At 42.3% G+C, this 16601-nt stretch overlaps 1 protein-coding gene across 1 annotated transcript in view; it reads right to left on the reverse strand.

Moving 5' to 3' along the window:
- Positions 1 to 550, reverse strand: part of eps8a (epidermal growth factor receptor pathway substrate 8a) — a 137663-nt gene extending 137113 nt beyond the window's left edge. Inside the window, 1 exon segment of the mRNA XM_052033618.1 lies at positions 420 to 550. The gene's annotated coding sequence lies outside the window, so the exon portion shown is untranslated.
- Between the last annotated feature and the right edge of the window lie 16051 nt (positions 551 to 16601).

Here is a 16601-nt window from a genome sequence, read left to right on the forward strand (position 1 = left end):
TTGGGGAGATGGAGGGGGAATCAGGGTAAGGGGGAAAGGGGAGGGAGGGGAATCAGGGGAGAGGGAGGGGGATCGGGGGAGGGGAAAGGGAGGGGAATCGGAGGAGGGGGATCGGGGGGAGACGGAGGGGGATCGGCGGAGGGGGGATCGGGGAGAAGGACGGGGATGAGAGGGAGGGGGATTGGGGAGAGGGAGGGGGATCGGGGATGGAGGCAGGGAGAGTTAGTTGAAGGGGGGAGAGGGTCGGGAATGAGATGGGGAAGGGGGGTTAGGGAGAGTTGAAGTGGGGGGGGGGGGTGGGATCCCAAACCCTCAACTTGAACACCCTCCTCCTCCTCCTCCTCCCCCCACGCAGAGCGACCGCGGGTCCTGAGCCGAGACCGGCAGCCGGTTCCCACCCTCGCCTCGCCTCGCCTCACCTCAGCGGGCGATCCGTGCCCCTGCCGCGGGCCGGTAGCCGGCGGCCGGTGTCCGTGCGCCCGCCCGGTGCCGCTCTCGCCTGCCCGGAGCTCGCGCTGGGGCTCCTCGCCGCCGCCGCCGCGAGCCAGTGCGCGCGCCCGCTCCCCCCCGCCACCTCCGCGCGCGCGCCCGCGCCTCCCGGGCGCCACCTACCGCCGGGGCTCACCTCGTGTACCTCCAGCGGCGGGGCCCGCCGACCGCCCCGTCCCATCCCCACCCCGCCGCTCCTTCAGGTGCCGGTGGGCAGTGGAAGAGCTCCTCCGGTCACTGCGGACGAATGCCGGTGGATTTCGGTGCGGCGCCCGGCCGGGAGGCGAACTCGCAGGGCATGGTGTTCCGATGCACCTCTGCCCTTCCTTGCACGGCGAGTTGGGAAGTAGCAATCTTTACAGGATGCTCGCTGCAGATGCAGCACGAAAGACACCCGCTGCATAGCTTGGCTTGCGGAGCATGTCCCACAGCACTGCAATTTCCAACACAAAATACAGACACATAACACACATCAACCCATCTGGTGGTCTGGATATTCCCTCTATTCTACTGCTCCAGCCCCCAGCTCCATCTTCACTACCACTGAAAACTAACCTGTCTTCTCTCTTTCCCAGTCCTGACGAAGTCTCGAACCTGAAACATTAACTCTGCTTCCCCCCCCCCCCCCAAAGAAGTCAAGTCGAGTTTATTCAGGCCTGAAGAAGGGTCCTGACCCGAAACGTTGACCGCCTGCTTTTCTCCGCGGATGCTGCCTGGTCTGCTGAGTTCCTCCAGCATCATCGTGTTTTTCATCTAGATTCCAGCATCTGCAGTCCTTTATTTCTCAAGTCGAGTTTATTGTCATGTACACAAGTACAATGTACAGGTACAATGAAAAATCTGCTTGCAGCAGCATCACAGGCACGTAGATACAGATAACACAGAATATAAATTATACATAAATAATACAGGACAGTGATGGGATAGAAGAAAAAAAGACTGTGCAAAAACAAGACCTTAATGTAAAAAAAAGATACAATCAGAGACAAGTCCATGGTAGTGCAAGAGGTGGTCCATAGTGTTCCATTGCTGAGGTCGGACTAGGTTGTGCAGGTCAGTTCAAGAACCTCGTGGTTGAAGGAGCTGTTCCGGAATCTGGTGGTGTAGGACTTCTAGGTGTGTCTGAGGGTATACACAGAACATGCGACTGGAATATTGTTGAGGTAGACTGAAGCTGCATATTGGAAAATAAACATTAAAAAGCTGAGATAGAAGGAGTCAGCAAAGTTTGGCAAGAGTCAGAGAGATTGCTGATTTGGGCTGCAGCTTTCCAGTTTAAGTTTTTGGTGTGTGAAAGTTCAGAGATTGCTGAGGAGAGCACTATAAAAATGGAAACCATCTCTAAAAGACTGAAATAAAATCGCAGTTATAGAATCGTAGCATAGTCACAGCATAAAAAGTGGCCATTCATCCCACCAAGTCTCTGCTCCCTCCTAGTAGGTCCCATCTGATCAGTCACATTCCCCTGCTATTTTCTCTGCTTTGCAACTTATCTTCCCACAACTGCCTTTCAAATTCCCTCTTGAAATCCCTGATATTTTCCATTCACCACCCTTATAGGCAGTGAATTCCACATCAGAATCAACCTCTGCATAACAAAAAATTTTGCTGATTAACCTGCCAGCACATGTTTGGGATGTGGGAGAAAACTGGAGAGGAAAACCACCTTCTGTCCTCTACCCAAAATTTTAAATCTGACCCCAATCCACCAACCAGCTGCTAAAATGGGTCTACACAGGAATATATGACTGGAATATTCATGAACTTTTTCCCCTATTTATCCTGTCTAGACCGGTCATGATCTTATACACCCCTACCAAATCTGCCCCCAAACTTATTTGCTCTCGAGGAGAACAACCCCAGCTTCTCCTGTCTAAACTTGTGCTGAAATTTCTCCAGTCTAGCTAGTAGTGGAAAACTGTTGAAGAAGTGGCAGGTGATGTTTTGGAAATGGAAGAACAAATCAAATGTGACAGAGAAAGCTGAATTAAAGATCAAGTAGTCTTCAAAGGCTCTGGATTTGTAGACTGAACCCAAGCTGCCAAGCGAGAAATTGGTGTTCGTATGCCTGGAGACACATGGTTGTTTATAGAAGCTGAAGAAGATGACTTTGGTTCTGCTGACATTTAGCTGAAATAAATTGTGATTAATCCATTCTTTAATATCAGTCAGACAAATGAAGAATGGCAAGAGCCATAGGGAAAGGAATACATGGAGAGATAAAGGTTAGCATACACATGGAACCTGATCCATGGTTTCTGGTATTAATTGCATTGTAAAGCAATAGTTATTAATGTGGAATGGACCAAGAATGAAATCCTGGAGTACATCTGAGGTAACCTAGTGGGCAAGGAAGATAAATTAACTGTAACAGTTGTAAGGTCGGCTGGCACAGTGGCTCAATAATTAGTGCTGTTGTCTCATACCTCCAAGGACTGTGTTCAGTCTTGACTGTGGACCCTATCTATGCAGAGCTTGCACATTCCCCCTGAGATTGCGTGGATTTCCTCCCACACCCCAAATACATGCTGGATTGGCTAATGTAAATTACCCTTCAGTGCTGGTTAAAGGCAAAAAGATCAATGGGGAGTTAATGGGCATGCGTAAAAGAGAATAAGTCGTAGGCGTACAGGGTATTAAGGAGAAAGGGAATGGGACTAATGGGATTGTTCCCCTGAGCCAGCCTGAATGCAATGGACTGAACAGCTTATTTCTATGTCATTACAAGTAAATATAAGACAGGAGTTGATTTTTGTTTCCAAGTTCAAGTTCAAGTTTAATGTTGTCATAGACATATGCAAGGTATAACTGCCATGAAAATTCACTTCTTGCAGCAGCAGCACAAGATAAGGACAAATATAAGCAAGTTAAACATAAATTAACATAAATTATACATAATTTACATGTTGCAAAATAAACAACAAAATAAACATAACGACACTAGTGTAGGATAGAGAATAAAAATATAATCCAAGGTAGTGTTAAGATTTTTCAGGGCTGTTCAAGAACCTAATGACAAAGGGGTAGAAGCTATGTTGAACCCTGAGGTGTGGGTCTTCAGGCCCTTGTACCTCCTGCTTGATGGCAGCAATGAGAAGAGGGCATGGCCCGGATGGCAAGGGTCCTTTACGATGGATGTCGCCTTCCTGAGACATCACCAATCTGTGATGAGACATCACAGGTAGATGTCCTTGATGGTGGGGAGAGCTGTACCTGTGATGGAACAAGCTGAGTCCACCACTCTCTGTAGCCTCTTGCGTTCCTGTGCATTTGAATTTCCATACCAGGCTGTGATGCGACCAGTCAGAATGCTTTCCACTATTCATCTGTAGAAGTTTGTCAAAGTTTTCAACAACATGCCAGATCTCCTTAAACTTCTAAGAAAGTCAAGGTGCTAGCATGCCTCCTTCATGGTGGCATCTATGTGTTGTGCCCAGGATAGGTCCTCCCAGTTGTTGACACTCAGGAACTTGAAGCTGCTCATCTTTCCACCACAGACCCTTCAATGAGGATTGATGTGTGTTCACCCAACTTCCCCTTCCTAAAGTCCACAATCAGTTCCTTGATCTTGCTGATGTTGATGGAGCAGGAAGAGGAATGGTATAAGCAGGTCCTCAAACTGTTATGTTGAGTTCAATTTGTTGGAATGTTTACATTTCAACCAAAACTATGTTTGCTACATTCCCTCCAATACAATGGTGGCAGCACCATCAAAACTTCTTTCTTGTCTCCATTAAAGCAAACATTAAACATGTGTAAATAGCACCCATGGATTTATTTTTTAAAAAGGGTTAAGATGAATGGAAAACAATGTGGCTAACCAGTTTAGTCCACAAGGATCTCTTTGCCTAATTTCATAACAATTCACACTTTCATTAAAATATCTGTTTTAAACTATAAACAAGAATCTGTCAATCACAGTTTTGAGGCAAAAATAATGCATTGAACAACATAGATCTTTTTTATTAAAACTTACACAAACCAACGTTCTTTGATGGAAAAATGGCAGCACTGCACAAAATATAGATTTTATGGGAACTTTTGGGACTGAATATGTTTCTTTTTATTAAAAGTATTAAAAGTATATAGATTAGGATTGAGAAACTAAATGGATAGAAAGGCTGGCCTCATACTATTTGATTCAATAAATTAATTTATATTCACTAAAACTTCAAATGGAGGAACTTAACTGGTGCAAGATGGGACCTTGAATATGTCAAACTTCATAAAAAGGCACCTAAATGTAATACCTATTTTAACAATCTAATTGAGGAAGGAATCCAATAGACAGAAACAATGAGGCAACAAAGAAGAAAGAAACAGCTGAAGAAATAAATGACCCAGGTGAGTATTCACTGTATGGAAAAATACTAATACTTTGGATTTGGATTGAACTTGGATTGTTTTCTCTGGAGTGTCGGAGGCCAAGGGGCGATCTGATACATAAAATTATGAGTGGACTAGATAGGATAGATAGTTAAGAGTCTTTTATCAGGATGGGAATGTCATTTACCAGAGGGCATAGCTTGAAGGTGAGAGGGGGAAAGTTTAAAGGAGATTTACAAGGCAAGTGTTTTTTTTACACAGGTAGGTGACTGGAACATGCTGCCAGGGGAAGTGGTGGAAGCAGAAATGGCAGCAATGTTTAAGAGGTATTTAGACATGAACCAACATTTGAACAAACAGGGAATGGAGGGACATAATTTTGATAAAATAAGAACAAACGTTAAAGTATCATGAAAAATGTCTACAAGATGATTCTAAAAATTATATTTTACAAGTGGAAATAAAAAAATATATATTTGCATAACATATTTCACAGATGTTCTATTAAACTGACAGCAAGGTCCCATAAAAAAGCAATGAGACTTATTTTTAGGATATTGGTTCAGGAATAACATTTACTGGAACTCACAATTTTTTATATAGATTATTCGATCTTTTACATCAACCCAAGAGTGTTCTTGCCTGAATCTGTGAGTTGTTTGTTCCAATTCCATTCTGGAGACTTAAGCACAAATCTACACCACTACTCCAATGCTGTATTGTTGAAAGGTCCTATCTTCCAAATTAAATGTTAAAGCAAGGTCCTATATGGTCTTGAAGTGAACGTAGCACAATTTTGAAGGAGAGCATCCTGGCCAATATTTATTCTTTAACATCACTAAAGCAGCAAGTGCTTTGTTGAAGAAACTGAGTTTGAAAAACATCCTTAATCATCTTCATAATGAAGTGGAAATATTCTCTCAAAGATAGAGAACAGAAAGATCTTTATATTTTTCATATCTTGTCCCGGAAAAGTACAATAACCTTTTTATCTATGAGAACTGTGCCATGGCCTATTTTAATTACCCATCTGAATCATTTATTTGTATAACTGAATGGCTTGCTTATTCACTTTGTATGGTATTGAATGCCAATGATGTCGTGTGGATTAACGTCAACTCCTGGTCCACAATCTCTTATGTTTATTTTGGTCAGTTTTATAATTTTCCATGGCACAATTTAGACATAGGAGTTCTGAGTTACTAGTCCCATGACTAGTACATGACAAAAATCTTCGGAAGTATCAATCCTTTCATTAGCAGCAAATGTGTTCATTAACTGTACAAGAAATTAAGTTTCTAACAATCCAGTAATTCAAAGGTGAAAAATGTTGGATGGAATTGTTAGGATAGCATGCTATTGTTCAGTTTATTCTAATTAATGTGGTGGAATTATATGTCATCTGATAACGGCAATCTTATCAATATCCATTACAAAAGGCCATAGTTGATGAACTCTGTATAAATAACGCAATACCCACTGTCATCATTCCAAAGATAATTCAGCAGCCTAAAACAATTTGCTTGTCTCTGTCACCTTAATCTGATATATGGCTGGAAAGTGACTGAAAATAACATGGGTGAATAGATCTATTAGCCTCTTGGTATTGCATTTCAGGTTGCATTATCACTGTTGAATTAATGACAGGCTAGTGAATAGTGCTCAAAATAAACTATGATATAAAGTGTGAAAGTATTCACAAATGACAGCAGAGAAAATTGTAAAGTAGTTGATACAACCAGAGAAATCAGATTTTATTTACAATGTAAATGCTTAAACTAAACTGTCATATTTATTATAATAGTGATGATGTTGTGTATTGTGAAATATATGAACACTTCTTGACTTTATTTCAATAGATTTGTGTCACTGTTTATGCACCTGGATTATTTCAATTTTCTCCTTTCAAGGATATAATGTGGTGAAAGTACAACTCTCACTCATGTTTCATGCTTTCCAAGTGTACAGTCACTTACCGCAGGGTGTGAATCCTCACAGTAGAAAGCAAAGTAGCAATCTCAGTCTAATACACTAACATAGCAACATGAAAAAAAACACATCAACTGAAGTACCAACTTTGTTTCTCTCTCGGCAGATGCTTACTGACCTGCTGAGTATTTCCAGTTTTGTATTTCATATTTCATTATGACAGAGGAGATCATTTTAGCCCACTGAGCCTGTGCCTGCTCAAAGAGCAATTTCATTCCCAAATAATTTCCCCTGTAACCTATTCTCCCCACATTCCCATCACTTCTCCCCAGATTCTACCACTGACCAACACTAGGAGCAACTTACAGTGGTCAATCAACCTACCAACCTGCATATCTTTGGGGTGTGGGAGGAAACCAGAGCACCCGGAGGAAATCCATGTGGTCACAGGGAGAACATGCAAACTCCACACAGACAGCGCCAGAGGTGTGGACTGAACCTGGATAACTGGAGTTGTGAGGCAGCAGCTCCACTAGATGTGCCACTGTGCATTCACAGTATTTTGGACAGGAGTAAGTAATTCACCTTCTACAAAACTGAGACCATATGGCAGGATAATTAAGAGATATAGATGCAAGATAGGCAACAAGAGTTATTTGTCTTTCTTTCCACAGATGCTTCCTCACCTGCTGAGTGTTTCCAGCATTTTCTGTTTTATTTCAGATTTTCAACATAGGTTTTGTTTTGATTTTTCATTATCTTAATCTTGTCTGTTTGACTTAAGCCTATAAAATAGTTTCTTCTCACTCCTGGCTGAGACTGTTGCTCTCTCAGGGGAATGTCATCTCATTTGATGGGTTGGCCATTATCACCAGCTTTGCTGGTTTATCATCATTTTGAAAATTTGGTGAATGGATTTGACTCCAGCAATGATTTAACGTTTCCAAAGGCTTCTAGGGAGAATCCAGATTGGGTGGAAAGAATGAATATAAGTCTCTGTGGATTTGTGATCAGCCAGGCCACAGGGATTCAGAGAAGACAGACAACTAGATTTAAACCAACTCTGGATACATTTGTGGGTTAATATGACATCTCTCCTCTGTATGAATAGTTCCTCAAACATTTCCTTCAGCTCACAACTATTTCAGAAGTTCATTTGAAAGTCTTTTGGTTCCCCTTGCCATTCTGGGATATGAAGCTTGGTGAATTTTTATGTGGGATACTCATAAGATGACCCTCACAATACAGCTGCCTAATCCCTTTAATGTTGCTTTATATTTTAGTCATATACATTCCCACACAGCTGCAGGATTCCATGCTCAAGTGATTGATGAACTGAGTCATCACTGAATCATTCACTTTTAACCTGCTTTTGCTGAAGGAAAATCTCATACAATGACCTTTGCTGCTTCCTTTTCTTTCACCACCATTCCTTGGTCACCACCAAGTGTAGCAAATAGATCTCAATCACGAATTGGATCACAACCATTATATGAGACCCACTTCCTATCCAAGGATTTAACTCAGTTGTAGTCATCCAGTTCAATGACTGCTGCCAACATAACACTTCATATATCTTTCCCCACTTCTCTTCACCTTGTTTGAATTCCTGGTTACATCGAGTTCATTGCCAGTTTAGTTATTTTAACCTGAACATCTCTGTTCAAGTGTATTGATTTCAAAGCCAAATTTGTCATAAGATTCCATTTTGTTCAAATTAGAGCATCACTGGGATTATATCAATATCAGTTTCTCTTCTTAAGTATAAGGGTTATTAGATGTTATGTCCTATCACTATCACATAAGGAGACTCAGTTGGTTTTATAACTGGACATGTCAAATTATTTCCACATATAGAAGTTACTACAGAAATTATTACACAGTACATGCCATTCTTCCTATGTCTCCCTCAAGGAGATCAAATGTTACAATTTGCCTTCCTTCTAGAGAATCCACATGCAGTTCCTTTGTGGTCATGTAGTCTGTAGGAACAAGTGACTATTTTCCTTACTTCCTGATTCTACACCAGATCTACAGGAATCCATCCTTCTGCTCCACTTGCAAAAGTCTCAGCGTTCCATTCCTATTTGTTTTATGTTTTCATCTCTGAATAGGGGTTATCAGTGATGGTTTGGAGTTATAGAAGGAAATCTCAATGATGTTGCTTAAACTGTGTCTTCACCATTTACAAGAGACTACCTTAGCCTTAATCAACCTTCTTAATTTATATGTACTCACATTAGCTAAAATTTCATTATCTGCCTAATCTAATCAAGTGTGTGTCCCTTCTCCAGCTTCTCTAAATTGTGGCAGGTTCGATCAAACAATTCCCATCCGTCACAGGCACATCATTCTAGGTTTCCTCTGGGATGTCCTTCCCATTCTCCTTCATGAACTGATCCACCTTTTCATATTAAATAGGATAAGTAAGTTTCGTTCAATGCAGAGTCAGTATCAGGTCCTTGTACAACTTCTGTCGCATTAAATTCATTTTTATGCAAGATCCTTTTAATTTGCAACTTCACTTTTTTAATTCACTATTGATTGTTAATAAACCTAGTAATTATATAAATTATAATAAAATATAATAAACCTATAAATTATAAGCCATTCTTCCCATCACTACATCCTTAATCAACCTCCTTCTCTTCCTTTTCCCTTGTGGGATTTGAGTCATGATCATTCTAATGGATCATGGGTGCTGATTTCTACTTCTTTGCGCTGATCCTCTACATTTTTGGATCTCCAATAATCACCAGTGACCTGTCCCCCAAAAATTCTCCAACTGATGTTGCCACATATTTCGTCTCCAATTCTTCACACATCTCTTTTGCACTATCTTGGCCCATTTTGCCTTGGTCAAATTTAAAATAACTATAATTAGCTCTAGAACCATAGAGTCATGCAACACAGAAACAGGCCCTTCAGCCCACTGAGTCCAGACTGACCATCAAGCACTTATTTACACTAATCCTACATATCCATCAATTATCCCCAGACTTACCATTCACATTGCAATTTGCAATGGTTATTTTTTATTATCAAAATAAACTTTATTCATAATAAAAGAAACTATATACAATAATAAAACAGTTCAAACCTTTACATTCGTGTACAGTTCCATTCTTAGTGTTACCTTTATTTAAAAAAAAACACAGCACCAATGCCACACGTGTGGCTCCCTGGGGTGATACTCCAATCCCGTATTTACAATAGTTGAGGGGCTTCCTCACCTGACCCCGCCCCTCCCTCTCCTGTGGCAGAAGAACCCTAAACTGTCGTCCTTCCCCACCGAGTCCTTGCGCTGGCTGCGCCCAGCTTCAGTGCGTCCCTCAGCACGTACTCCTGCAGCCTGGAACGTGCCAGTCGGCAGCATTCCCCTACGGACATCTCACAGTGCTGGGATACCAACAATTTTCGGGCAGACCAAAGAGCGCCTTTCACCGAGTTGATGACCTTCCAGCAGCAGTTGATGTCCGTCTCTGTGTGCATCCCCACGAACAGCCCGTAGATCAGAGGATCCTCTGTTACGCAGCTGCTGGGAATGAAACGTGACAAGGACCCTTGCATCTTTCGCCACACCCTCCTCGCAATAATTAACCTACCAACCAATTGTGTGATAAACTATGTATTGATTTAAAATTTGTTTGATTGGTACCAATACCTGGCCATTTTTAGATGCTGGTATTTGTTTTGAACATTCCATAGACTTATCTTAGTTTCGGTATTTCCTTTGACACTATCCTTAAACAATACACTATCATGGTGACTCTGGTGTGTCTAGCTCTCTCCTCAACAGTTATTCACCAGTGTGGATATCAGGGGAAATACTCATTAACATGTTTTAGACTCCACCGCAGCTAATGGTTGGATATCAAACATTTCTACATGAGATAAACAGGAGAGAGGTAGTACAAACAGAAGGCAAGACTATGACAATTCAAGTTGTCGTGGGTGTGATTTTAAGATTATAGGAAGGCTCAGCGAGGGTGGAGGGGGGGCAACTTGCAAGGAGCTGTAGACAGAACATCCTAAGTGGTCGTCATGGTGAGTTCTGCATAAAATGAGTTATAGCAAAGTGTTAAAGTGTGTGGTACAGAACACAGAGGTCATATTAAAGTATGATGGCTTGTAATGTTGTATATTCGGTAAAATCATATAACATCATGTATCATTTATTTGTAGTATTTGTATTACTATATTGAATATTGTTTTATTTGTGGTCAGATTTTAATAAACTTTTTAAGAGTTCAGAGTTGCGCTGCTCTGTGAGCCTTAATAGGTTTATCCCACCCATGTGGGTTCAGGCTGAACACAGAACAGCTGTAAGAGAACCTAACTGCACCCTGTTCCCGCTACACTAGGATGCCCTGTTTCTGGTCTCCTCTGGCTGTTCCACATACAGTTACCATCTTCTCTTGTTCCCTCTGCGGTTCTTCCATTGGTCCCTCAACAGCTGCTTCCTTATCCAGCTTTGCTACACTTCCAAATACTGGATTTGGCTTCTGTAATTCCATGAGATCCTTGATTTTCATTGGCTCAAACTCTGCCACACTACTATTTCTCCCATTCCTTTCAATCGCGTCCTTCTTTGCCAGCACACCCACTTTCATATTTCCTTCCCATATGGGCTCTGTTTTATAGCAAGCCTTAACTCTGGGTATGAAATGGTCATGTTTCCCCCCTACTGCTCCTGACTACTTGCAGCACTGCCCTCAGAATAGGGCCACTTGAGAGTTGAGCATGAGATCCTAATGTAGGGTTTTGGCCCGAAACATTGACAATTCCTTTCCCTCCACAGATGCTGCTCAACCCGGTGAGTTCCTACAGCAGTTTGTATTCTTAAGCAGAAATTATGGCCTATTGTATCATTCAAAAATGTTACACTTCAGGGAATAAAGCAGAACCTTTTGAGGTGATTTTTTAAGTGTGAGAATCGCATAAATTCCCAACAGATTACCAATCTCTGAAGAATGTGTCGGAGAAGGTTGGAAAACAGCACTGCTTTCAAAGAGCACAGAATCACAGAACAGCAACTTATGGATTTCCATTTGTAACCACCAATGTCCATAGGATGCTCGGATCTTCCTTGTTTCATTTCACAACTGTCCATTTCAATCCATAATTTGCGGAATTGATTGATAATGAATATCATGACATGCTTAAAATGTTTCCTTTAGTTTCTGAAAGAGCAGAGTGTTTCCCTTATCACACCTCACTAACATCTCTATTAATTTCGGAAATGGCAAACTGACAATGATGAAATAAATTACCTAAGTTTTGCAAATGAGTGCAATTTTTGGTGCTGGTCAACTCACAAGGTGGAGGATTGTTATGTAACAGGAGGGGATTGGGGGAAATAAATTTAAAATAGAAACAACATTTTTATTTGGATTAGCAGACCTATTAAAACAAATATTGGTTCAAATTGGATGGTAGGTGCATGGCAAAAGATAGATGGGTGACTCTCCAAGTCTTGCTTGCTTTTCTAAAATTGTTCTTACAGAGAACAAGTGTCTGTTAGATGGTGTGTGCTATAAGCAGTTTCCATTTGTTTTATTCAGTTACAGAGGGGATATGAAGTGTTTGAAGTGGTATCTTCCTCGCAAAGCGGGGATGGGTATCCTTTCCAAAATGTGCAAGAAGACTAGAGCTGTAAACAAACACAGAACAGCAAGAATTCTTGGTTTTCCTTTGTCTCCAAGTTCCTGAATTCACTTAATGTAAATAACAAGAAGAGGCTGTACATAAAACAGACAAAACTATTGCCGGATCACTCTTATAATTTGTATAAATGCCTCTTTAGTCAAGCACTGACAATAGCTAATAGCTGAATTCTCTGTCAGCAATCTTTGTTGCTGTTAATCAGTTGCTTAGTGAGAGAAAATTGGTAAGAATAGGAAAGTTTACCTTTGGATGTTAAATACACACAGCAAATGTTGTCCCAGCATATTGTGCTTCATTTGTAAACAAATTTGTCTTAATGACCACAGTATTTGGATATACTTAAAATTGCAATGGACAGTATTGAACTCAAGTAGGCTTACTTCCCTAAAAAGAAACAAACAGAGGCAAAGGTACACTCCCAGATCCTGAAAGGCCATTTGCAAAGGAACCCCTGTGTACTTTAGTTCAAAGTTTTCTTTGTGTATTTCCTATATTTTTTAAACACTACACACATTAAAAACAATTATATTGCCCTTCTGCTAAATAACTAAGAAGTATTATCCAGAGGAATTTAATTGGTTCTGATTGTTTCCTTGTTGAGCTGATTGAAATTCCTTTAATGATTGGAAGTGAATGGGATCACAGGGTTTATTCCTTTCAGCACCTGAAATCATTATCATTTAGACAACTTGCAGAAGAACAAGCAGTTCTGTTTCATTAAGTATGACTACCCAGGTGAAAATAATGTCTGTACAGTAGTAGCTTTAAACTTGTTATTCCACTCCTATTCATAAATGACTAATGCACTGATGAATCAATTCATGTTAATCATGATCTGAAGTGAGGAATAACCAAAGTGGTTTGTCAGTACACCACTTCCTTGGGACTGGCATTCTAGGCCTTTTTGACTCAAATATTTTGGAGTTGAACCAGAAATCTTCCAACTCTGAAAAGAGACTGCTACCAAATGATCCCTGGAAGGAAATGATCCTGTACAAGAGCCATTAATGGGAGCTCACAACATTTAAAGGCCATTGATATTCTCAGAGAATTGGTTGACAGCCTTAGAAGCATGAATTTTGCAGGTGACATTTAATAGAATTCACAGCACAGAAAAAGACTTCAGTCCAACTTGTCTGTCAATATTGATCACTCCACACAAACCTCCTCAGTCACCTTTGTCTAAACTTATCAGCATACCTTTCTATTTCTTTCTCCCTTTTGTCCTTTTCTAGCTTCATTGCTAGCAGCCAAAATCTCTCCCTGAGGTCATGAATTCTACATTCCAGCACTCTCTGATTATTTACAAATGACTACTTAATATTTACAATTCTTAGTTTTATTCTCCCACACAAGTGGAAACTCCTTTTGTGTATTTTTACAGGCAAATTCCTTCATAAATCTAGTGTGCCAGTCGCTCACGCCTCAATTTTATCTCCTCCAGGGAAAAGAAATACTGCTTGTGTTTCCTTGTGAATAGTTCATTATGTCACACTTGTTACAAGACAGTCCCTAGCATGAGAACAGAGTGGCGCAGTTGTGCAATTGTAAACCTGTTGCTTCGCATCTTCAGCGACCCGGATTCAATCCGGACCTCCAGTGCTGTCTGTGTGGGGTCTGTGTGGAGTCTCTGCATTTCTCTGTGATTGTGTGCATTTCCTCCGGGTGCTCCAGGTTCCACCAACATCCCAAAAGCACGTAGATTGCTTAGTTAATTGGCCGCAGCAAATTGGCCCTGGTGTGCAGGTGAAGCCCAATGTCCCTTCAGCCCAACCAGTCCATGCCGACCACAGTGCCCATTACATAGAACATAGAACAGTACAGCACAGAACAGGCCCTTCGGCCCACAATGTTGTGCTGACGTAGCTATTCCCTCCTACCTACAGAATGCCCGTATCCCTCATTCATGTGCCCATCCAAGCCCCTCTTAAAAGCCCCCAATGAATTTGCCTCCACCACCCTATCAGGCAACGCATTCCAGGCATCCACCACGCTCTCAGTAAAAAACTTACCCCTCACGTCTCTCTGAACCTACCCCTCTCTCACCTTAAATGCTCTCTGGTATTAGTGAGGGTCTTGGGATCGCCCTGCGTGCCTACATCAGCTCGATGGGCCGAACAGCCAGCCCCAAAAAGGATATAAACAGGAGGCAGCCAACCGTTCAGCCCTTCCTGCTTGCTCCCTTCTTCCCCATTCATTAAGATCATGGAGCTTTAACAGCGCCATCTGACTACCCCCCAACCACATGGCTGGGTCTGGGATCTTGCTGTGCCCCCCAGAGCCTCGCCCGCGACTGGCAGTTCAGTGGAGAGACGGCAACTCCCTTGGTTGAGCCGCGCCCGGTGCTATGTGGTCCCACTCCGGCTGTGCTGGGATCCCACAGGTCTGCCTCCCCAATGTTCCCCCCAAACCCCCTCCAACTCACGTCTTCCCCCCCCCCCACCACAGCACACCAACCGGGTTCAGCGTTTATTTGCCCCTCAAGTCCCTTTTAAATCTTTCCTCTCTCACCCTAAATCTATGCCCCCTAGTTTTGGACTCTCCAACCCTCCCAAATTCCTGCGTTCGACCCATATCCCTCTAAACCCTGCCCCTGCACGTACCTACCCAAGTGCTTCTTAGATGATACTATTGTACCTGCCTCAACCACTTCCTCTGGCAGCTCATTCCACATACTCACCACCATCTGCGTGAAAAAGTTGCCCCTTAAGTCCCTTTTAAATCTTTCCTCTCTCACCCTAAATCTATGCCCCCTAGTTTTGGACTCCCCTACCCTGGGGAAAAGACTGTTACCATCCACCTTACCTATGACCCTCATGATTTTTATAAACCTCTATGATGTCAACTTTCATTCTCCTACGCTCCAAGGAATAATGACCTAGCCTGGCCAGCTCTCCCTGTAATTCTGGTCCTCTAATCCTGGCAACACCCTCATAAATCTTTCTGTACTCTTTCCAGTTTAATCACATCTTTCCTAAAACAGGGTGACCAAAACAGTACACAATACTCCAAGTGCAGCCTCACCAATGACTTATACAACTGCAACATAATGTCCCAACTCCTATACTCAGTGCCTTGACTGATGAAGGCCAGTGTGCTAAGTGCCTTTTTCACCACCCTGTCTACCTGTGATGCCGCTTTCAATGAACTATGCACTTGTTCTCCTAGGTCCCTCTGTTCCATTACACTCCCTAGTGCCCTACCATTCATAGTACAAGTCCTACGCTGGTTTGACTTTCCAAAATACATCACCTCACACTCGTCTGTATTGAAATCCATTTGCCACTCCTCAGCCCACTTCTCTAACTGATCAAGATCCCCCTGTAATCTACGATAACCTTCTTCACCATCAACCACACCTCCTAATTTTGTGTCCTCCGCAAACTTACTGGTCAAACCTTGTGCATTCGCATCCAAATCATTTATATAAATAATGAAATAAGAAGGGTCCCAACATCAACCCCTGTGGCACACCACAAGTCATCAGCCTCCAATCCAAGAAACAACCTTCAAACACCACCCTCCGCATCCTACTACCAAGCCAATCTTGACTCCACCTAACTAGCTCTCCCTTGTTAATAACATCAAAATTCATTGTATCCAAAGCACACTCAGCGTCTGCCGGCTGCTGGAAGTTGACGTAGGCGTAGCCCAGCGAGCAGCGGGTGATCATGTTCCTGCAGACGCAGATGGAGAGGATGGGACCTAACCTTCCAGACTGACCTACCATGCAGGACCTTGTTGAAGGCCTTGTTAAAGCCCAAACAGACAACATCCACTGCCCTACCCTCAGCTACCTTTTTGGTTACCTCTTCAAAAAACTTTATAAAAGTTCATCAAACACAACTTTCCACGCACAAAGCCATGCTGACTTCTCCTAATCAGACTCTGTCAATCCAAATGCTGGTAGATCCCATCCCTCAGAATTCCTTCCAGTAACTTCCCCGTGACTGACATCAGCTGACCGGCCTATAGTTCCCTGGCTTGTCCTTGCTACCTTTCTTAAACAACAGAGCAACATTAGCCACTTCCAGTCTTTGGGAACTTCACCAGTGGCTAATAATGAAGCAAAAATCTGTTCAAGGGCCTCTGCAATTTCTCCTCTAGCCTCCCACAAAGTCCTAGGGTGCAGTCAATCAGGCCCTGGGGGTTTATCCACCCTAATGTGCTGTAAGGCTGCAAATACCTCC

The sequence above is a fragment of the Pristis pectinata genome, chromosome 19 (genome assembly GCF_009764475.1).
Source record: "Pristis pectinata isolate sPriPec2 chromosome 19, sPriPec2.1.pri, whole genome shotgun sequence".
In the NCBI taxonomy this organism is placed as follows: Eukaryota; Metazoa; Chordata; class Chondrichthyes; order Rhinopristiformes; family Pristidae; genus Pristis; species Pristis pectinata.